This window comes from Ambystoma mexicanum, chromosome 10 (assembly GCF_040938575.1).
Source record: "Ambystoma mexicanum isolate Mex_15411 chromosome 10, UKY_AmexF1_1, whole genome shotgun sequence".
NCBI lineage: Eukaryota > Metazoa > Chordata > Amphibia > Caudata > Ambystomatidae > Ambystoma > Ambystoma mexicanum.
In genome coordinates this window covers 957,773,354-957,796,991 of record NC_090932.1, presented here as the reverse complement: position 1 = coordinate 957,796,991, position 23,638 = coordinate 957,773,354, and the positions used below count along the sequence as shown (strand labels likewise).

Genomic DNA, 23,638 nt, shown 5'->3' with positions numbered 1-23,638 from the left:
GCCTAATTGAATGACAGACTGCTGGAGAGATGATAGACGGTGGGGTAATTGGTGGGGAGGCATGACCAGGCCGACCCTCCCAGCACCTGGGGTACCATCCTACGTGCTGCTAGCAAGTGGAATATTCCAGAAGGGTACAAGCATGCCACCCAATTATAGAGGGCCACATATCAAAAAGCCTATAGTTTGTGTAACCAATAGAGTGTCAAATATTAGTATGACACAGAAGATGACTTGCACTTGGGATGGGCTTAGTTGTCCACCTTATCTTAGAGACCCAATCACAATCACCATCAGTATGGAGCGTATACCTAGCTGTCCCCTTTAAGCATATCACATTCTCTAGTAGGTTTTTCTTATTTGCCACGTAGGATGACGTCAGTAATGAGACATCTTTAGTATAAAAATGCTGTCTTTTCATGAAATGATTTGAGTGCGAGAAATCGAGCGAACGTCCATTGATGTCCATTGTAACTCCCTGTTTTAGATATTGTTAATAAAACAGGACTAAGTTTTGCCAACTTCATGAGTCGGTTTGATTATTGATGTATGAGTAGGTTCTGCATCCCCATTAATCTCTTAATATTGCTACCTCGCCTCCAAGAGCCCCAGGTCCTGGGGTTCACGTGGTAGCAGAGGACGGTTAAAGACCCATTAGCCCAGTAGGCTTTTAAGGGTCTCGGAATATTGGATGTCCTCTGCCATTTAGATGGAGGATGGCGATGTTTCCTGTGGATAGCGGCCAAAAAGTTCCTGAAAGACACTAGGGATAGGTGGGACGGGTCCCTCTTTCACAAAACCCCCTCCTGGTTTCCACAAGGAATTGAGCGGACTGAAGGCAACAGTGGTTGAGGAAAAGTGAATGGTGAGTAGATTGAGAGGTGGCAAAAATTGAATGAGTATTGATTGGGAAAAGTGATAGTGGGAGGAAAATAACAGAGGGTTGGTGGCATATTTAGTTAATGATGAAGTATGTCACATAGAGGTATATGACAAGGAGCGTCACAGATAAGCCCAGAGTCCTACGTTCGAGGAATGTCTAGAATAAATTATTTCCAAATCCAAGTGGATAAATAGGTGACAAGCAGACAAGGTCTGCTAAAGGAAATAATTTACACTCTCATCGGAGTAAATTTAGGGGCAAGAATAGCAATGAGGAGCGCTGAGAAGAGATATATGTTAAGGCCGGCCAGTCTGTCTGTTTGTTCATGTTATGTATTTTATGTATAGAGAAAAAGTGAGATGTCGAAGAGTGACAAATGATAGGCTGTGTTAAGAGGTTGAGAGTAAATTATTTATTTAGTTAGTCATTTATTGTATCAACTAATTAGGTAGATTGAAGTGAAGTGAGACATAGAGGTTTGGAGCAGCGATGATTTGTGCATGCTCATATTTATTGTTTTTCTGAAAAGTATTTTTAGGTAAAATAACGGTAAGTACTGAGAGTTACTCCTCTTATGCACCTATGCAAGAAACTGCCAAAACATGCAACCAAGCTTAAGCAATATATTGCAGAATGGGTTAAGGGCACGGCAGATAAAATGTTCGTGCCATGGCTACAAGGGGGATCATTGTCAAAAGCGGTTTTGGAACATATGACCCCAACTTGCATGCTGCGTACACGTAAAAGAACCCGGAAAGGCTTAAAAATAGAGGTTTGTCTGATTCTGATGTTTGTTGGTGTTGCTGGAGTGAGAAAGGCAGTATGGAACATTTGCTGTGGGACTGTGTGAGGGTTCGTGGTTTTTGGCATGAGGTTTGTATTATTTGTCTCGGGGTTCTGAACCAAAATGTTGACTTGGATTTTAAGACTATGGTGCTAGGCTGCGATGATTTACTTGACGACCTTTCACTATTGGAAAATACATTTTTGTTTAGAGGTGCTTCTATTTGCAAAAAAATGATTTTGAGGTGCTGGAAATCGTGTCCCACCAATATTGGAGGATTGGATTACAGAAATGAACTGCTTAGCGAATATTGAGAAATTTATATACAGAAAAATGGGAAAATTGAGTTTATATACGAAGGTCTGGGGAGCTTTTTTGAGTAGGTACTAGTTCATCGTTAAATTCTTTCTTTTTCTATTCCTACGTGTTTATATCCTTTATGCTGTGTTATGATACTTTGTGATTTATTGTTCAGTCCTGTTCTAATTACTAAAATTAAAATAAAGAATTAAAAAAAAAAAAAAAAGAAATTGGAAAAAAGGTTACCCAGTGTTAAGATGGATTTCTGAACTCGGACCTGGAGGGGCAGAGGTTCAGAAGGCCAGCCTAGTTTCTTGGAACAGGGTAACCCCTGGACAAGCCAGACCAATGAGGGTAGCGATGGAGGCGGTCAAGACTAAGTCTCAAGAGGGGTCAGGGTGACGGAAAGACCTCATTGAGCACACAAAGCAAGGACACTTACAAATTGCTCCAGACAGGTGTTATATTAAAAATATATACACATTTATTACAAGGCCTTTGTAACATCGACCATAGAAAAGAATCACAATAACACTAAAGTAAACCAACACATCATCATCAATACAATAAATATACAAGACCGAGGGGTCTAAGGAGTTAGGAGCACGTAATATGTAGACCACCTAGATGAGGAGGAAAACAGGCAGTGCAAGTAATCATTAGACCTAGTTCGACATCAGAAATACACCTAACTAGGAGGAAGTCCGAGCCCTATGAAGAGAGGAGCCTTATGCTCAAAGGTCCCTGCACGTGCTGGTGCCAATGCATAAAGTAGGGTCTCTTCAAGGGTCTCAGGCAGTTCAGGAGGGGGAATGAAGCGATGCAGAACAAGTCCCCGCTACTCATGGAAGGCCTCCACTTGTGGGCAGAGGCACGGTGAGAGTGCGGGATAGAGTCGCTATTTCGCAACAGCGGTAAAAAAGAAACAGGCACCTGCGCGAGGGGCCACCGGTTGGGGTATGGACTACTCACCGGTCCCCGATGCAGGCAGACCCAGACTTCCCCAGTTCAGCTCACGTTGCTGGCAGGTTCAGCTGCGATGATCAGGACGTCTTGGCACCGTGTAGATTCTGTGTAGCAGGATGCAGGGTCGAGGGTGTCCCAAAGGCAGCGGACGTGCACAGGTTGTTACCGCAGCAGGCCAACACGGCAACCGCGTTTACTCTGGTCCGGGCGCACTCGTCTCACTTCAGACCTGGGAATGCCAAGTGTACGAAATTCGGTGTGAGGGTGCCGTGGACGCAGAGCAAGCAGTAGACCAAGTTTTGAGGGCTTCCCTGAAATGGCAGCGGTGACAGAGCAAAGCATCCTGCGTAAGCTGGTCAGCCCACTGGTTGGCCCAGCTACAAAACCATTATATTAAAAAAAGACAGTCACAAGGGGGCACGGATGGGGTGGTGTTCAAACAGTTAGGATGCATGCTGAGCAGTCAAAAAGCAGAGCTTCAGGGTATATGTGGGCTGACCAGCGTAAGCTGGTCAGCCCACTGGTTGGCCCAGGGACACTTCCGAAGAGGCTTACTTGCAGGGTTTGATGAAGGTGCCGGGAATAGTTAATCCCACTATTCCAATGGGTCGAAGCGCCTTCGCAGACCTTCTAGGATGATCAGATGCAGAGGGGTATCGCAGGTCGACAGCAGTTCAGGGTGCCAAACCTTCAGCGGGTCACCAGTGGTTCCTCGACTCAGCTTCTTGTTGCAGGATACTTGGCTCTTTATCCCTCATTCGGTGTGAACTCAGGAGATGGACATGGTAGTGGTGTTTTCAGCCTCCTCTTATCCAAAGTTCCCTTCATGCCAAAACGGAGAGGACCCAATGGGAGATCTGCTCACAAACACTCACACCATACGTGGACCTATCACGGACCACGGTGGTCCCAGGCATTCAGGACACTCCAGACTCTCTGGCACCCAGGATGTGTATTGGGAACAGACATCCCAGCCCACATCCTGGAGGCATACACACAAGGCATGCAGAAGCCCGCGAAAGCTTTGGGTTTTGCGGGAAAGTGCATGACCAAATAAGGACTGACCCGGGTCGGCTCAACCTGGGGAAGGTGAAGGGGCAAGACGGTCAGAGGACAGGACAAAGAACCTCGTGGCATGGCCATTTTGGGAGCCAGGCCACTCATTTGTGCCAAACGCGGTAAGCGCGGATAACATGGCGAAAAAGGGTTCAAAACACAAGAGAAACGATAGCTGCCACCAGTCCTGTCCGTGACACACTTGCACAGTTCATAATAAGTCCAGCAAGAGGTTCTAGGGCCTTTGGAATGACTAGAGACCCAAGAGCGCGGTAAAGTAAGTTACAGTGCAATCTTGTTTCATGTCACACAAAAGCTGCAACATGAGGAAAGGACTAAGGGAAAGGAAGTCTCCCAGTACTGACTGTCTTAAGGGCATGTCAGTTTCCCCATAAGAATTGAGCGAAAGCCCAGAGGAGTGCGGCGGAAGACTGCGCTTCTCTGGCAAAGTCTAGATCAGGGTGTAAAACAGCAGCAACAAGTTTGGGGTTTGCCACATGGAAGGGAAATTACATACAATATGAAATATTTCCTAACAGCCAGCTTAGAGCTTTGGAAGATGTACCAGGAGGAACGGGAGGACCCGCCTCGTGAAGACTGGATGCTTAACCAGTGGAAAGAAGGGGGTGTTCAGCCTTCTGCTCCCCATACCACGCCTGAAATAAATGGCGATAGTGCAAATGATGAAGGATAGTATCCATCAAGGGAATTAAAAGCAGCGACGGGATATAGTAATCCGATCTATGAACCACCTGCATATAGCAGTGACGAGAGCCCAGAAAGAACTTCAGAAAAGGGCATGATCTCTAAAGTCTTACAGGACAAAGAGAAAAGGGACGCGCCAAGTGTGACCTTAGGCATAGAACAGGATGGATGGAGATAAAGACAAAACTGACGAGATATTCCTCATACAGAACGAATGGATGGGTGGTCAGATATTGCTCAAACTTGCTGGGAATAGCATCTAGGAAGTAAGGCAAGGTGAAGATCAAGATCAGCAGAGTAAAAAAGACAGGGAACGAGAAAAAATATTGAATGAAGATGAGTAGAAAAGAAAGAATAAACATATACGAGAACAGATGTATCAGTAAGAACAGTTAAGAAAGGAAGAAAGAGCAGAAGAGCAAAGTAGACATGACAATAGACAAAGAGCAATCGAAGAACGAGCTAGATTAGAAAAGAAGAGAGAAGAGGAGGAAGAACAGAAATTAAGAGATAAAAGAATGCAAAGACGAAGAGACGAAGAGGTGCCTAGGGCAAATGAAAGAAGGGAAGCGAAAAAAAAAGGAAGAAGTCAGGGTTAGAAAGTAAGCAAAGAAACGAAGGGCATTTGATGAGGAAATGGAACAAAAGAGAAAAACAAAGGGCACACGATATTGATCGCATTCAGAAAGAGCTAATGGAACCAAGTCCAGTAGTATTATGGGAAGACATAGAGGAGTTTCTCCCATTGCAAGACACAATGCCAGGACCCTCCAGGGTAAACCTAGAGGAGAATTTTGAGATAGAACGTATCAAAGACCAAATCGAGAAAGCTTATCAGGAGATGAGGACAAAAAGTAAACTGAGGAAGAGAGGGAAAGAAGATCGATCTGAAATTTTTCAGTCACGAGGCAAGGAAGGAAACCTGTTTAATCTCAAGAATAGAGCCTTGTCTTTGGACAGGCTGACTTTAAAAAGAGACGAGAAAGATGATAGCCATACTAGTTGGGGACAAGATATGTCAGACGAAGACAGGGAAACCTTCCGTAAGGAGGAGGGTTTTACAGCATGCAGTCCTGAGGGATGCTTCCAGACAGATAAGGAAGTAAAATGGTTGGATTTTAACCAACCTAAAGAAAGGATGCCAGAGCCTATGGCATACGGAAAGTGACCTAAAAGGCGATCTTGTAGTGAGAGGGGAGAATCGCCACCATATGTGAGCAGACTGAGGTCATTACCAGGAAGAAGGCGATCAGGAAACATTGTCCCTACTATGGATAGGCAGACCATGAGAGCCGATTGCGATTTTGTGATTTCGCATTCCCCTTTGTTAGAGAAAGGAGGGGCCAGACCGCAGTATATCCCTTAGACCCAAATGGCTAAAGACAATCTAAGATGCAAATTGCATAGGCTTAATGGCAGGGGCTGGGAAATGTATTCATAAATTGGAAAAAAATGTCAGGAGGAAATACATTAGCCATTGGAGACATTAAGGGTCTTCTAGCAGCTATCCTTGGGGAACGGGCTGAAGGCATTTTGACGACAGCAGGATACTCAAGTGTCACAGCACAGAACACAACGTATGATGGAGCTCCATTTAATAATTGCAGAGCGGCAGTCAGGAAAGCGCTTAGAGTACAATATCCTGATACGTCGCATATGGGTGCAATTATGGCATGTAAGATGCAAGAAGGCAAAGATCCGCTTGCTTATATTCAACATTTTCAGGAACAGTGGTCTTTGGAAACTCGGGAGCCTTGGGGGAAATCAATACCTGTATTCTATCATATTCTGTGTCAGGGATTGCCAGAGCAGGTACAGAGACAGCTCAAGAAGCTATTGGGAATGGAAGCAAAGCCATGGGCAGAAATACAGCGCACCATTGCCGATTGTTGCAAGAGAAAAATCAGGTAAGATGCTAGGAAGCTTGACGAAGTCAGTTAGTTCAGAAAAAAACTGTTGAAGTATGCCATAGAGGAGCGATGTTGACAAGCGGAGAGGGGCTGGGGACACAGCAAGTAGCAGGTGTGCCACAGGCAAATGATTAACAGCAGTCGGATCAAGGAGGGAACAGGTTCATGCCGAGAGGCAGGGGAACAGGTTTTAGAGGAAGGGGCTGCTTTCAGAATAATCAAGGAAGCTTCCAGAATAAGCAAGGTGGTTTTCAGAATGTGAAGAACGATAATCAAGGCATGCAGGTTATGCGGAATGACAGGGCAGATTGCATGAACATATGGGAGTCAAGGGTATGTACAGAATGGGCAATCCTCAAGAGGGGGGACAGCTTATCCTCCAGCACATAGCCCACAAAGTAGGGATAGGTTCACCCAAGATCAGACAGTGTATCAAGCACAAGTACCGCAAACGCAACAGACTTTACAACCACAGCAAACACCATTAAATCTACTGCAAGGGCAGTCACAGCATTCACCCAAGCAGATACATTAGAGTGCAAACACAGGACAGTTATTGACTCCTAGAGTGACGGTGTCACTAACACGGGACGGAATCCTTTTACAGGCACAGGAATAAGCATGTACTCACAATAGGACAGCTCACATGGTTACTTGATGTGTTCAGTACTATCGATGATGCCAAATCCTCAAGAGGAACCAAGGGTTGATGTTACCATAGGAGGGAAATCTTTTTCTTTTTTAGTCGACACTGGGACAACTGGCTCATGTATATGAGAGGGAACATTTTTGTTATCAGGAAATGCCATGAATGCTCAAGGGTTCTCTGGAACTACAAGTAGAGTTCCTTTCACTTAGAAATGACCAGTCTTTATGGGAGAGTGTGATAGGTCTGTCCCATTGTTGTGTTCAAGGCAGACACCGGTTAATATTTTGGGCCAAGATTGAATGATTAAGCTAAAAATGACGATTTCCTTCACTGATGAAGGCATAGTGTGTTCCACGCCATGGATACATTATTTAAATGTGTGCACATTTATCATGGCATTCACAGGGAAAATAGCTCTCCAAGAAACACCATTAGAATCAGAGGTTTTTCACTATAGGGTACACATTTTGTTAACATGGCTATCCGGTTTAGGGAGCAAGATTATAAGAATACCTGACAAATTTCTGTTCCAGCCACAGATACCTATGGATGAGGAGGGGGGGCAGATTTCTCCCCAAGAATTGCAGGCAACCATAGTGCGAGGGGAATTGTTGATGAGGGCAGGCCATGGAGAACAGTGATTGCCATTGGGGAAGGATACAGATTGACTGACATCACTGATGAGGATATGTTTAAAGACGATCCGTCAGATGATGAAGTGGTGTTCGAGATGAGCATTATTTATTGGATCAGGATAGAGAGAAGAGAGATCCCGCAGTGAATGATGATAGTGCAGCAGTGCCCTGCATTTTTTAATAAAGACATGGAAAAGGTGTCAACCTTTTTATGGACTACGGGTCCCTATGACGTAGGCATGTTGAAGGGGGTGGGAGAAGTTAAGATTAAGTTGAAACCAGAAGCAATTTTACCTCGAGCAAGGCAGTATCCTATGCCTCGAGAGGCAGACAAGGGCATTGTAAGACTATATCAGCTATGATGCAACAGGACATCTTGGTGACGTCAGAATCACCATGTAATACCACAGTGTATCCAATTAAGAAATTGAAGGGAAGGTTGTGGCGTTTAATTCAGGACATGAGACCAATTAACCATATTGTAGAGGCAGAGTTTTATCTGGATCCCAATATTGCGATAATTTTATGCAGCATTCTCCCAGAAGCATGATATTTTACAGTGACTTGTGTGTTTTTCTCAATCCTGTTGCACAAGGATTCCCAAGATCTTACGTCATTCACGTTCCGTCAGACTAAGCTGAAAAGCACATGTTTGCCCCACGGGTACTGTGAGTCTCCATCGATCTTTAATAGGGTCATGCAGATGGACCTGAGCAATATTGATTTGCCAAGCATTGTGCTGCAGTACGTAGATGACATTTTAGTTTGTAGGACAACAGAGGAAGAGTGCAGATGAGACTCGATTCAGCTAATGAATATTCTAGCAGAGAAAGGATATAAAGTGGATAAGGAGAGGTTGCAATATGTCAGGAAGAGGTGTTATACATAGGTCAGTTAATTTCACATGAAGGAAAGAAAGTTACACCTGAAAGGCTGAGGCAATCATGAAAACGTCAAAACCGCACACGATAAAGCAAATGTAGCAATTTTTGGGACTGTGTAATTATGTCAGAGAATGGGTATTTCATTACAGTTCATATACGAGACCCCTTTGGCAGGCTCTGAAGAAAGCACAGGTGAATAAGGAAAAAATTGAATAGACTGAGGAGATTGAGGAAAGGTTTGATGAATTGATAAAAGCAATTTGCACAACTCCAGTTTTAGGAATTCCCAATTATTCTGAAGAGTTCTTTTTTGTTTTTGCACACAAATGGAACAGTTATGACAGCAGTACTCAGACAGAGAACCACATTGGGTACAAACCTTTGATTTTAGATCCAGTTATGAGGGATCACTTCCCTTGCGAACAATCATTGGCAGCAGCCGTGTTCGCTATTGAGAAATCCGCAGGCATAGTAATGGGGTATTTCATTACTTTATTTGTTGAGCATGCCTTGTTTGCTGTTCTGGAGAAACCTAAAGGTACACTGACATCTCAGATGGCTTGTGCTTATGAGGTGGTTATATCGAATCCAGCGATCAAAATAGTCAGGTGTAGAATAGTGAACGCTGCCACGTTTGTAACCGAACCATTGAGCAAGTGCATGATTGCTCTATGAGAAGATCCCGAGGGTAAAGGACAATGCTCTAACAGCTGAGAGGTTCTCTTTATTGATGGGTATTCCAAGATCAATCAAACTGATTGAGAAAGGCATTCAGATTCAGCTGTGGTAAGGCAAAGAGCTAACTGGGAATTTGAAGTGGTAGCAAGTGCGAGACTATCGTCTAATTTTTCAGCACAGACTGCAGAATTGGTGGCGCTTATTGTTGTGCTCGAGAATTCTGCAGGTCAGGAAGTGACAGTGTCCAGTTACTCTGCCTATGTGGAATCAACCGTACACGCAGGGTTAGAATGTTGGAAAAGGAGGGGCTACCTCTGAGTGGACGGCACTCCAGTGCAACACACAGCATTGTTGGACAGGTTTATTAATGCACTAAAACTCCCAGTACCCATTACAATAGTTAAGTGCGCAGCACATACTAAGAGAACTGACTTTATTTCACGTAGAAACCAAGTCACAGACAAAGAGGCCAAAAGGGTTGCATATTTATCTGATATTTCTAGTTTTGATACTCCTGATGTGAAAGAAAAAATTGTTGTAATCATGGTTGTGAATGGAAGATTTAATCATTTGTCAAGAACGCAGTTGATCAAAATTCAAGGTGGAGCTCCACAGGAAGAAAAAGGGTTGTGGACACGAAGGGGTTGTTGTCTATCCCCTTCCGAAGCACTGAGGCAACAAGACAGCACAAGTAAACCTGTGATGCCTGTAGCCTAACTAAGGGTGGTGTTAGAACAGCTACACCACCATGCACATTTCAATAGGGAGAGCCTCGCAGCAACCATTGCGGAGGACTGGTTCGTACCGAATCTGTTTGAACATGTTGCTTTTTATATAGTAAATTGTATCGTATGTCAAAGGTTTATTGCTGGGCACACACTGCGAAGAGTCAGAGGAGTGATTCCTCGACCAAATGGTCCTTTCAGCATTTAAATATTGACTATGTTGACATGCTGCAAGTATGTAATGGATACAGGTATATGATAGTGGTGGTGTGCCCCATCTCGAGATGGATTGAGGCTGGTCCATGCACACATCCTGATGCCACTTGTGCTGCAAAGTTTTTAGTTTGAGAAGTATTTTCTAGATGGGGAGTATGTGAGGTGCTGAGATCTGACAATTGACCTCATTTTGTAAACAAGGTATTTAAACAGATCAGCTTTTTTCTTAGTATTAAGCACAAGTTTTCTTCTGCTATCACCCGCAAGCGAACATATTATGTGAGAGACTCAACGGTTTTCTCAAGGAAAGGATAGCAAAGCTGAAATTGACACTGAAGAAGGGTTGGCAGCATTGCCTGCCCCTTGCATTATATGCATTGAGAAATCAGCCCAGTTCAGACAACCACCTCACACCCCACAGGCTAGTTACAGGGAGGAGGATGAGAACACCTCTGACTCCTCCATTGAGGACTAGGAGTGATGCCCAGACAACTGCAGAATTGTTAGAAAATGAGCTACACGCGTACTTAACATGTATGACCGCTAGTATCTCTTTCATTTCAGATCAACTCAAGTGGAAGGCATGTGGCTCTCGGGAAGCAGATGAAGACAATACAGCAACTGGACTTGAAAGGCTATGTGTTCCTAAACCTTTTGCTGTTTAATTAGGGACTTCACTAGAAAGTGGAACACACCCAGATTTAGTGGCCCTTTTGTAGTGGAAGACATTACTTCTTCAGCAGATAAAGTCCAAGGGAGTCAAGCTTGGATTCACTTAGGAGATGTGAAAGTCTATGCTGGTGAGGCTGACATACCCTCAGCCCATTCAGTAGCAAGTCAAGAAGAAGAAGTTCAGCATGTGCAAACTCGATTGATGACAAGAAATGAGGACGCAAAGACTATCCTATAGACAAAAGTGTATATTTAGACTGTGGCTCCTCTGAAGCACTCCGTATATATATTATAGCAGGAAGTGAGAAAGTTACTGTTCTTGAGTCACAGGAGCATGTTGACATTGGACTCTAAGAGCTCGGAAGCAAATGAAAAATGCCTGATTTAGACTTCCTTTTCGATGACATAAAAGATAGCAGTTCCCTGACTTGTTTCTCACTGAGTTTCTCTTTGGAGGTACATATGGTTTTGTCAGATGTTGATGTACACAGACTACCTCTTGCTGTCTTCATTGTAATACTCCGAGCTTACCCTGTCCTTGTTGTGCGTAGCACTGACATGCATACTTTGACGTTCCTAAAAATGGCCTGGCGATTAGATGATTATTGTCAGCAATTATAGAACAAATCAGACAACAACCTCAGCATTTAACAAGGCTGCCTGGTTAAAAATAATGTTTCCTTCCTTAAAAGTAATTAAAGGCAAAATGTGGTCTAGTGAACAGACTACACACTGTAATAAGTCCACGGCCGTATGTGATTGTTTCTACATCTGTGATGCATGTGGAGACACCAATTTCTCTGACAAGAGGCCCTATGATTGCACCAGTAGGAAGAATGTATACTGATGTATTCCATGAGTTGCATTTTGCAAAAAGAGACCCAAGAGAAGTGCAAGGGAGAATGATTACAAATGAAATTACTATTTAGACAGCACAGCACATTTGGGGAATAACATGTGGTATTAGCACATGACATAAGTGGGAAAAAGAACTTCTAAGGAGGATTGCTATGCATGTGCTCTCCTGCCTTATGATATGGGAAAGTCGAAGATATTCATAGCTATTGAGATGATTGTCCAAACAACTCATTGCCTGACTCACCTTTCACTCTGTCATACAAGAGGTCAATTGCAGGGTCGAAAGCATCCTTGGTATGGGTGACAGAATGGTCAGCTCCATAAGAAGATGATTATGTCCAAGATTTGAAGACAAGGGAAAGAGCACACACCAGAGATCATGTGATAAGATATGGACAGCCTGGCATGAAGGGAGCTGGAATTAGATGGGAGGTAAACAGGAAACTTAACTGCCAAAGAAAGACTGATGAAGAAGTTCAAAGCTGCAAGGAAAGAGGCCAGATGCGAATCCTGGGAACAGTACTTTCTCCAGATGGCTGGGAAGAAGGCATAGTCGTATGCAGAGCTGTGGCAGTAACTGGTCATCACAAGCCAGTTATCGAGTGAGCCGAAAAAGGATGCAAACCTCTCTGGCCGAGACTTGCAAAGCTTCTGACGTGGGTCGAAGACAAAGGAGGTCCGTTGCAGATAGTCCCTTTGGCTAATGCAGAGCTATGTTTCAGAAACAATGGCATGAGAAAAGTTGGAAAGAATCAGCAGTGCGGTTGAATCTTCCATGTGCCAGGAATGAAAGATGGGAAATCAGTGATAATGGATCACTACTAGGCTGTGGATCCAGAGTTTTGTATGAAGCTGCCCAGAGATTGGGGAGGACTGTGTTCTATACTGATTGTTAATGTTCAAGCATCTGTGATCCCGAAGAGTGACCTGAACATTGGCGAGTTTCCAAAAGCAGATGCTCACCGGAGGAAGAAGAGATCTACGGAACTCCTTAATCGAATGAAGAGAGAAAACTACTTCTTAGCCAAATCAATGGAGGCTTTTGATGCTATTCCATATGAACACAGATTTTTCCAGCAAGACTGCTTCAGTTTTTACTGTTATCTTTCTGCCTGGGATCCAGACAATGGCAAATGCCAAATGGTTGCAGATCACCAGATGGGAGCTTCTGCAGATGAGGAGGAGTTAAGAGCCATACGCCTGATGACTCTTCAGAACAGTCTTGGATATGATTACAGCTGTGGAGGGAGGTGTTTGTGCTAAAAATATCGGAGAATCATGTTGCACATTCATACCTTCTCAGAACAATGAGAATGGCGCCTTGACAGAGGTCATAATAATGCTGACAAACTTACATGTCAAGATGGAAGACGGAGTGGAAGATATCGCTGATGACAGCTGGTTTGCATCGATATTCTCATGGGTTCCACAATGGATGGTGAACATTTTCAAGTTCCTTGGAGCCCTGCTGGGGATGATCATGTATGGATTCTGTGTGATTAGGATAATAATTACACAATGAAAGAAGACGGCGAAGAAAATATTAGGAATGAAGATTGTGATTGATGTCGAATCAGGAGTCAAACCTAACAAGCTGACAGATGAAGAAATCAGAGACTACGTAAAGGCCAGTATTCATGCACCTGAGGGAACAAAGTTCCTGTATCCAAAGAACCACAATAAGTATGTGGGAAGATGGATCTACTGCATTCCCAATGGTTAATGTAGCCTTATGACCTGGAGTGTTGATGAACATGTGAAATCAGCAGGATGCCTGCAAGGAGTCATAAAGATATGGATGCCAAAGAAGTATTTCTTCAGACGAGGATGTCTCAATGTGAAGATTGTTGAGAGAGTGGTCGATGAATCACCCAGATCGGGGAGTGCAGAGGAGGCGCCAAATACCCCTACAAGAAGCTCTTCCCCCCATGTTGTCCATAGGTTGGGAGGCGGAAATTGCAACATGCACAGTACAAGTGAGGATGCCTATACCGCAAAGAATCCTCCAGACAAGGGGCCTCATTACGAGTATGGAGGTGCATGGCTACCCCCATACCGGGCACCAGGTCTGGGTCCCACAAAAGGGGACTTACCGGGACATTCCAACCTTGTAGGGCCCAGTAAATCCCTTTCACCAGACCCGGACCTGGTACATCCCCATTCCCATTTGAGCCCCCATAGGGCTCAATGGGAATGGGGAGTATTCTAACAACAGGCCCGTTAATGATGGGTCCGTTGTTAGCATCCTGGACTGCTAGCGGTTCTCATAATAGGGCGGCCCGTAATGAACGGTGCCGGTCCCTTACCGTGGCCACCAGGGTCCTAATGAGGCCCAAGGTATCAACAGAGAAAACCCTATATGCATTCATGAAGAAGTAATGGCCTTCTGGAAAAAGTCCCAGAAGAAGTATGAAAATTAATGAGAAAAAAGACTGGTGATGTCGCACAAAACAGAACTGATGCCCCCAGAAAAGACACAAAGAAAGAATATAGACATTCTATAGGATCTGAGGATGAGGTGCCAAAGTAAAGCAACATTTCAGGATCGAAATGAAGATTGCTTGTGCAAAGAAACACTGAAGAAATTGCAAAGTCATTTTACAATTGTACAGATACTGTAACGCAAGTAGACTAAGTAATCCTGAGGCTGGCTACGTAGTGAATATATTGTGGCAATGCACCAATGTATATACACGATGCACTTTAGCAAACATGAACCCCGTAAATGGAAAGTGCTTGAGTGTGGCGTAGTTGAAAATATCTGATGGCAAAGGAGAATTCAAGAAAAGGCTGGCTGGCCCAGCACCAAGAGTTGAGGCCACTGTGAGCTTGGTTGTCTGTCAAGAAGCTACATGAACGTGAGAAAGAAACAAACTACTGTTTGAGCTGAAATGGAAAAACACTGAAGGTGCCAAGAGTTCATCATTTAATAGTATTTTATGCAACGAAAAGCTTGAAAACGTGGTCTCTAGTTACATGGTCAGATGGAAATAGACTTTGGTCGAGATACACCGAAACCTGAAGATAAGACCATGACACACTCCCTTTTATTCTCAGGTACAGTGAGCCTCTGCAAGGCCAAGTTCAAAGCCTAATCGAATGACAGACCGCAGGAGTGATTATAGATGGTGGGCTAATTGGGTGGGAGGCCTGACCGGGCCGACCCTCCTTGCACCTTGGATACTAGCTTGCATGCTGCTTGCAAGCGGAATATTCCAGAAGGGTACGAGCATGCCAACCAATTAGAGAGGGCCACTTATCAAAGAGCTCTATAGTTGGTGTAACCAATAGGGTGTGGAGTATTAGTGTGACACAGAAGATGGGCTTAGTTGTCCACCTGATCGTAGAGACCCAATCACAACCCTTGTCAGTATGGAATGTATAGCTAGATGTTCCCTTTAAGCCTATCACATCCCCTAGTAGACTTTTCTTATTTGCCACGTAGGATGACGTCAGTAGTGACAAATCTTTAGTATAAGAATGTTGTCTTTTCATGAAATGCTTTGAGTGTGAGAAATCGAGTGAACGTCCATTGATGTCCGTTGTAACTCCCTGTTTTAGATCATTGTTAATAAACAGTACTAAGTTTTGCCAACTTCCTGAGTCAGTTTCATTATTGATGTATGAGTAACTACTGCATCCCCATCCATCTCTACGTATTGCTAGCTCGTCTCAAATGGCCACAGGTCCGAGGGTTCAACACAGGAAGGTACAGGGTATCTCCGACACACACTGCAGAATCCTGCAACCTGGTTTCCTGGTCTTATGCTTTGTATTCTCAAGGTCTCTGGAAAGTAACAGTTCTGTGTCAAAATGGTCAATGGAATTTCATTCCTTGTGATCCCCTTTGGTTTTGTCTTCTTTCCTCTCCTGCTCAGCTGCCGTCTCGAAACGACTGTTTCCTTTTGTGCTTTGCCTTGCTCAGAGTGTGCTCTCGTGCTCTGCTTTTTATCCATGTGGGAAGTGTAATGATAGTCAGGTGTCTGTAATTGTAATGGACAGTAATTGCCTGACCTCGCCTGACCATTGTATTGGGACATGTCAGCTATACTGCTCTGTTTCCTCCCATAGTGGGCTCTCCCTGAGAAAGTGCTTGTGTTGTAAAGGGGACGGGGTAAAGTTCCTAAATATCCTACCTGGTAGAATGGGGTAAAGGTTTTACAAGGAAGGGGATACCGTGTCTCCCCATCCAGTATTCCACTCCCACTCCCCAAAGAACCCTCACACCGCTGATCCTGCCGCAATGGTCCTTCCCCAGGAACTGGATCCAAAAGCGATGGCTGTGTCCTGGCCACCTGGATGACAGATCGCTGGGGCCTAATGGGTGAGACATCTTCTGGTTTCTCACAGTAGCTATATCTTGCACTTAACCTAAGTTGTACTAGGTAGCCATATCTTGTATTTTGGGGCCAGGAAATGTGTCACAATAGACAAAATGGGTAGATTAGCAATGTATCTCATTTGGATAGATCTGTGAAGTTTAGCCTTGACACACATTTAGATAGAATTGTGAGGATTAGCCATGCATCACATGTGGATAAAATCGTGAACATTAGCCACTGAGAAGAAGTTTGAGAGAACCCAATGTACTAACCAACCCGCTCCTGCTCCCCTCCTCCACACATCCCTTGTACTATACATGCTCATGTGCTAGTCAAAATACACACAAACACACACCCAACATAATTAGCACTTGCATACAACAACAATCCCAGGCACTGGACCTTACCGCAATGGCCACAACAAGCCAGTGCACACATCCAACCTTAAACACCAGCCAATTTACAAATAAAACACACAAACACACATCCAACATAACAGACATTCACATACAACAAACAACCCAGGTACTAAGCCTAATCCTTACAGATACACAAGCCAGTGCACTCAATCACAACCTTAAATAGAGCCCATTTACACACACAACACACAAACAAACACCCAACATAACATACATTCACATACAACAAAAAACCCAGTCACTGAGCCTAACCCTTATGGTTACACAAGCTAGTGCATGCAATCAACCCATCTGCAATGCAACACACAGAGATGCCAGTTTCTCCTGGTTCTGGACCTATCCTATCCCTCTCCCCTCACTAAGCAACCCCGTCCTCTTTCTTGCAGAGCCACATGAGTGCCTGGAGACTTCCCCTTGGTGGTAGCAGTGCGCGGTACAAGTCAACATAACATAACGTAACATATCTAGGAGCCAGTTGAGTGAATTACATTGGGCATCTGGGAGCAAAAAAAGAAGGTAGAGCAATAATTACATTGGTCCTCAGGCAGCAAAATCACAGTTAGGCACAAGGGTGGACTGACCCATATACCATTCGGGCCTTGGCCGAATCAAAGTCTTGTTGGTGTGGGACAGATTTACAAACTATACATTTGGGCCGAAATTAAAGTGTGTTAAACACACACTTTCACGTATGTGTAAAAAAAAAAGTTCAACTTCATGTTCCCTGGCTCCCTGCAGCATGGTCTGAGCTTCAGTGCTCTGCGCTCTTGTAACTTTCACTGTGTCTGTGTTGGGCACAACTTGTTACAATTGTATCACTTGAAGTTTAAAAAAAAAGAAATAAACTCCCTGTCTCTGTGTTCTTTGTGTCACCATCCTTAACCTAGCTCAGCAGGCAGGATCAGGAACAGGCTGAAAATGTAAGCCATTTCATTAAGTCAGTCTGTGAGGTAGAACTCCTCACAGCAGGTGTGTGCATTCTACGACCCTCAGAGTGGCATAGCCCTGGTAAGGTTGAGGTTAATATTATCTGTTGGGCTCAGCTGGATTTTAATAGGGCTAGACAGATGTTATGGACAATCCTAGAGGTTGTGAGTTTGTCTTTATGCCACAGTGGTTTTAGCAGCAGCAAGTGGCAATTCTGAAACTCTTATGGCCTCATTACGACCTCGGCGGTAGCCATGCTGCTATTGGCGGCATAGCTGCCGCCAAAATCGCGTCTGGGTTCCCAGAATGGGGAATTACCAGGCAATTCCGAGTTTGGAGGGCTTGGTAATTCCTCCCTCCAGGAACCCGGGCCTGGACCTTCCCCATTCCCATTTCAGCCCCCATAGGGCTGAATGAGAATGGGAGCAAACAACGGGCCGATTACAAGTGGCCCGTTTGCTCCCTCTTCCCTTCGCGGGACCCGGTAACGACACCTGTTTTACCAGGCGTCCTTACTGGGTCCCGCGAGGGGACCTCGTAATGTGGCGGAACGGGTTTAACGGGTCCGCCTTCTTTTGCGGACCCGTTAACCCGTTCCGCCAGGGTCGTAATGAGGCCCTTAGTTTGATTTGTGTTTTTTTCCTAACACGTTAATGTTTTTAGTGTTTTAATTAAAAAAAAATGGCTTTGTTAGCTGAATTTGAAGGGTGTGTTGCTGTTTTGTAAACACGTCATGGACTGTTCTGTGGTTTCCTCCCTTCAATATATACTGTAACTACTGCCGTGAGTGTGTACACATTTGTTTGTATGAGTGTGCACATGTCTGTGTGCATGTGCACGTGTCTGTGCACACACAAGTGTCAAAACACAGTACTTCACTAGGATTGCATTGAGTGAGTCAATGCCTGAGGCATTTTTATATATAAACTCGCCACTTTCCTGCACATTCACACAACAGCCAGTGGCCAATATGGGCGTTAGTGCCTGCACCACACGAAATTGTGGGTTATGCTGACTTGACTGTGGTCTCATAAGGGCTGTTGACAAACAGGACACAGATGATAAACCGTGCATGAGGCATCCTGGCAATCACTTCTGTAAAACACTTAATTGTTAGAAGTAACTGTGCATTTCACATGCATACATTTTTAAGCAATGGAGGATATTGTGATGGGGTGTAAGCACTTGCATGTCATTGTAGTGCTTCGAAGGTTAAGAGGGGACAGGACACAACTCATATTCACGCAGAATGCAGCAGTTTTAAGTGACTGGTTTCAGACATGAAGAGAAGAGGTATGGCTGCTTTTAAGATTAAAGCATAAGCAGAAGAATCCAACCAGGAGTCAAGAGAGTTTGGGCCTCATTACAAATATGGTGGTGTGGTAAAAACCAGTGGTAGAATGGAGGTACTATAGGTTTTGTGATGAGTTGGAGCAAAATGCTGGAGGTAATTCTGACGCCTTACCGCTGAATATTGGCAAAATCGGCAGTGTTACTGCCGGCAGGTGGTAATTCTACTGAAATCCCCATGGAGGACCATGGCCTCCATTAATCGGGATTAACACCACCATACCACCACTTGTGATCCGGAAGTAACCTCCACCAGACCAAGTGGCAGTAATGGTAAATCCGTTTGGCGTTATTCTGGCGGCTTTACCACCGGAATAGCACAAAACCTGCAAAGAGGCCCTTTGTGTTAATAAGAATCTCAGGCTCAGTAAAAATATGGCTATTTTTAAGCAGAATCGTTGAATAATCTTTCACATGAGACTTGAAGGAATATTTCCACGTGGCACACACAACATAAGGGAATTAGTTAAAATGTGGTTGCGTAATCCAATACCTTCAAGCGTCCCATGTAGAAATGCATTTGAGAAGTGGTATAATTGAAGCTTTCACTGCAGACGTGCCACAACTGCTCTATGGTTGAACCCCTGACAAGATGCTGCCTCTAGTGCAGATGCCATATAGGAGAACATCTTGCCCTCCTGTTGGCAGTGCTGTATACCCATCCTATGAGTGGGATATTTGTTCTGTTGTTGCCTGTGGTGGGCCTGTTCTGGGAGGGAAGCTTGCACTGCTGTTAACTGCACTTTCTCTGTTGTATGTGGGGGACGTGGTCTACCTTTTATGTGGTTGAGAACCTGTGCTGTTGTTGCTTGTGCTGGATCAAAGGTGTGCATAAAGTTTGTATTGCCAGAGTATCTTCTATTTCTAATACAGGAGGGAAGGCTGCTTCCTGTGCTCTGCCTATTGTGTGGTATGGAAGCTTTCACTGCTAATGCTTGAGCTCTCCCCCTTCAGCAAGGGAAGTGGAGACTGCTGCTGTCTGCTTTATCCGTTCAGTTACTGTGGGGAGAGATCTTTCTGCTGCCTTTTCTAAACCGATGGTGGCCATGTGCAAACTGACATGCTGATTTTCTGGGGCTTTGCATGCTACAAACCTTCTGCACCATGGTGTGCACATTCAGCTCAGTAACAGGGGTGGTTCCTAGACTGTTTTCACCAGCAGTGGACACAAAGGTTTGAAAGCATCACAAGTAGTGTACTTCCAAAAGTCGGGAATGGATGGATTTCATGAATGGGGGCCACTTTCCTGTTGTGGTCCACTTTCGTCTGGCTGCCCGGGCTTATTTCATGTCCCAGTCCGCCCCATGTTAGACACCAGGGAGCAAAACCTGTGCGTTAATTCTGGTTACAACTCGCAACACATTTTTTGTCTGAAACAGTTCATGCAGGTATTCCTTATTTAACCAGTGGCATCGCTCTTTTACATGTTTGACAAATGTGGTAAATGCCACCATTAAAAATATTTGAAACTGTTCAACTGGAATTTACGTCAAGGAATGCGATAGGGATCATCATGGCCATGAGCAATCAATTGGTAAGCACATAATGCATTTATGTATTTGTTGTTTGATTGTTAGGCACTTCTACAATAAGAATATACTGTTCCAAAGTGCCCACAGGGCAGGGAGGCAAGGAGAGTGGGAAATAAATTACAACACAATATTTAAGAGAAGAGGGGGAAGAGGGAGGGTGACACACCTACTACGCCTTGTGAGCATTCAGAATGTGCAAGTGTAGAAAGGAAGAGGGAAGAGGGGGTAAGTGCTGGGGATTACAAGCCCATGGGTGAGCCATGGACGAAGTGCTAGAATGTTCAGTGCTACACGGCCTGGGCTGCAGGAGGTGTATGTGCAACTCTACAGAGCAGAGGGTGTACAGATACAAAGTGCTGTGGAAAGACGGGAGCTGGGAAGAATTGGTGTGGGAGGTCAAGGCCCCTGAAGATGCCTTAGGGCCAAGGACTCTGATTCAGCAACTGTGAGATGAGCAGAGGAGGGAAGGCGTGAAGGAGGAGGAAAAGAGGAAAGTCTTAAGGAGCTTCCGGAATTTGAGGAGATTCTGCTTGTGGCACAGTAGGAGGGGGAGGCTATTCCAGAGGAGGGAGTCTGTAGAGGAAAGTGAACGTCTCCCTGCCCTCTGTCTAGCAAAATGCTTTACACACATGGGCCTCATTATGAGTTTGGAGGCAGCCATGCCCTTACTAAGGGCATGGCTGCCTCCAAACTCGGGTCCGGGTTCCTTGAATGAGGAATTACCGGGTCATTCCAACCTTGGATGACCCAGTAATTCCTCATTCAAAAAACCCATCCCCATTTGAGCCCCCATAGGGCTCAATGGGAATGAGGAGGGAGCTAATAATGGGCCCGTTATTAGCTCGCTGGTCCCCTTGCGGGACCCGCAAAGGACGTCTGGTCTGACAAGACGTTCAGAACGGGTCCCGCAAGGGAACGTCGTAATAGGGCGGAATGGGTTTACCGGCACCATTACCGGTGTAGTTAAACCCATTCCGCCCACCTTGTAATGAGGCCCATAGTGTTAGTGCCAGAGTATTTTGTGAGAAAGTTGAAGATAGTGTGGTCCCCGGGCCCAGACAGCCTTGTCAGTGATGCATAGGGATTTGAATTGAAACCATGCAGCAACCAGGAGCCAGTGAAGACTTTTTAGTGCCGTAGAGATGCGGTCCCTGGGCTTAAGGCCAAGGATACGTATTGCTGTCCTATACTGGATTAGATAGAGGGGTCGCAGAGTGGAAGAAGAAAGATTCAGGAGGAGGCTGTAGTGAGAACAAGGGCTTGAGTCACAGTGAGCCTCTGAGGCAGAGTGAGAAAAGGTAGAATTCCTTTAAGGGGGGAAGAGCTGATAGTTGGACATCTTGGCAATGTCCTGAGTGTGAGGGAGGAAGGAAAGAGAGGCGTCAAAGATGACTCCAAGGTTTCTGGCTTCAGTTGATGGCGCACGAGGGAAACCCAAAGAGGAAGGCCAGAGTGAAGGGAAGAAGGAGGTAGCAGGGGTCCCAATGGAAAAGGATCTCGCTTTTACAGGCGTTGAGGCAGAGATTATTGGAGGCGAAATAGGACGGGATGGCAGAAAGGCAGTTGGGGATGAAGGAGGGTGCAAGAGGGTCAGTAGGGAGTCTGAAGAAGAGCTGCCTGTCATCTGCGTAACACAGGAAGTTGGAGGAGAACTAGGAGATGAGGCATGCAAGGAGGGCAAGGTAGATGTTAAAGAGCCAGGGGAGGAGTATAGAGCCCCGAGGGACACCACAGGTGGAGATGGAATTAGGAGAGGAGAAGGGTCCTGGACGACTTGGGAAGAGCAGTTAGTGAGGAAAGAAGACAGCCAATCCAGTGCCCATTCCGAGATACCAAGTGCATCGTGGAGCCTTTGTATGAGGATGGAATGGTTAAATGTCAAATGCAGAGGAAAGATTCAGAAGGATAAGGACAGCTGGGGAGTTGGAGTCCAGAGATACAAGCAGTTCTTCATGGGTGTTCAGAAGAGCAGTTTCAGTGCCTCTGGATGCTGGGAATCCAGATTGATGGTCGTGGATGCCTCCAACAATTTAACCAAGTTTAACAAATAAACAAACAACACCTAGCATCAGTGTGGCCCTCCTGATATGCCATTTCTCCCTATCTGTACTCTAATGCAATAGTTTTAGCTGCACCTAATAGCCCAACCTAGAAAACAAAATCGGTAATAGGATCAGTATTTGCTGTCACTTCTGATTACCAATATTTTAGAGGCATTTCTAGAATGTGTTTATAACATGAAAACATTCATCCTGTGTTTTCCTGGCGCAGAGATTTAGAAGACAAAGTCAGATAGCAATATGATGCTTAATTTCAAACAGAGTACAATGGTCTCTTTCTTCTTAATGCGAGACACTGGCTTTGTTTTCTGAACCCACTGTAAGTACTCCACGTTCCATGCGTTCCAGGCAACTGGGGACCTCTGCAGCCTGTCTGTAGCCTGCCGCGGTACTCATCAACCCATCCCTGCCTCTCAGCACCTCTGCTGTTAAAAAGGTACGGTAAACAGCCTGCTGCACACCACACACAACCTTGAATTTCCTCTGTCTGTCGTTCGTTTTTTTAAGCCCCGGCTGGCTCTATCACGCCTCTATTTTCGTCTCGTCTATTTTTGTGCCTTCAGTGTATCACTCAGGGACATCGTACAATATAGAGACGTTATTGTAAAAGGCAGCGTGGGGTGAGAGATGGAACAGGAGACACAATGTAATTTCCAGCAAATTTCACAAAGGATTTCGCTCCTGATGGATGCCCCCCTCTCTAGAGCAGTCCCCTTTGCTCCCCCCACGTGTCTCCCAGGTAATTTCCCAGGCTTCAGTCTAAAATAGCAGAACTGGCATGCAATAAACTTACTTTGCAGCTGGCGGCTCCAAAAGCAAAGTCTTTTCTGTGCTCCCGCAACAAAGCCCTCGCTCAAGGCTGTTTGAAACATCACATTCTAAGAACTCGCTCGAGAGAACGTGCACGTCCTATGCAGCGCAGGCATGGGAGTATTGTTATTCAGAGTTCCGCAATGAGACGGAGAGAGGAGAAGAATTATGCAGGCATGTGTACGAATGTCGCCTTTGCAAACATGTTAGGCTCCCTTCCTCGTCAGCTTCTTGACCCCGCGTTTCTGTTCTATGCAGTTACCAAGGTGCTGGGGAAGTAGCCGGAAGACACTTACA

At 45.0% G+C, this 23,638-nt stretch overlaps 1 protein-coding gene across 1 annotated transcript in view; it reads right to left on the bottom strand.

Annotated features, from left to right (window-relative positions):
• SPATA16 (spermatogenesis associated 16) overlaps positions 1-23,354 on the bottom strand; it is a 1,361,355-nt gene extending 1,338,001 nt beyond the window's left edge. The window contains exon 1 of the mRNA XM_069618722.1: positions 23,325-23,354. The gene's annotated coding sequence lies outside the window, so the exon portion shown is untranslated. The remainder of the gene's footprint in view (positions 1-23,324) is intronic.
• Positions 23,355-23,638: the final 284 nt, after the last annotated feature.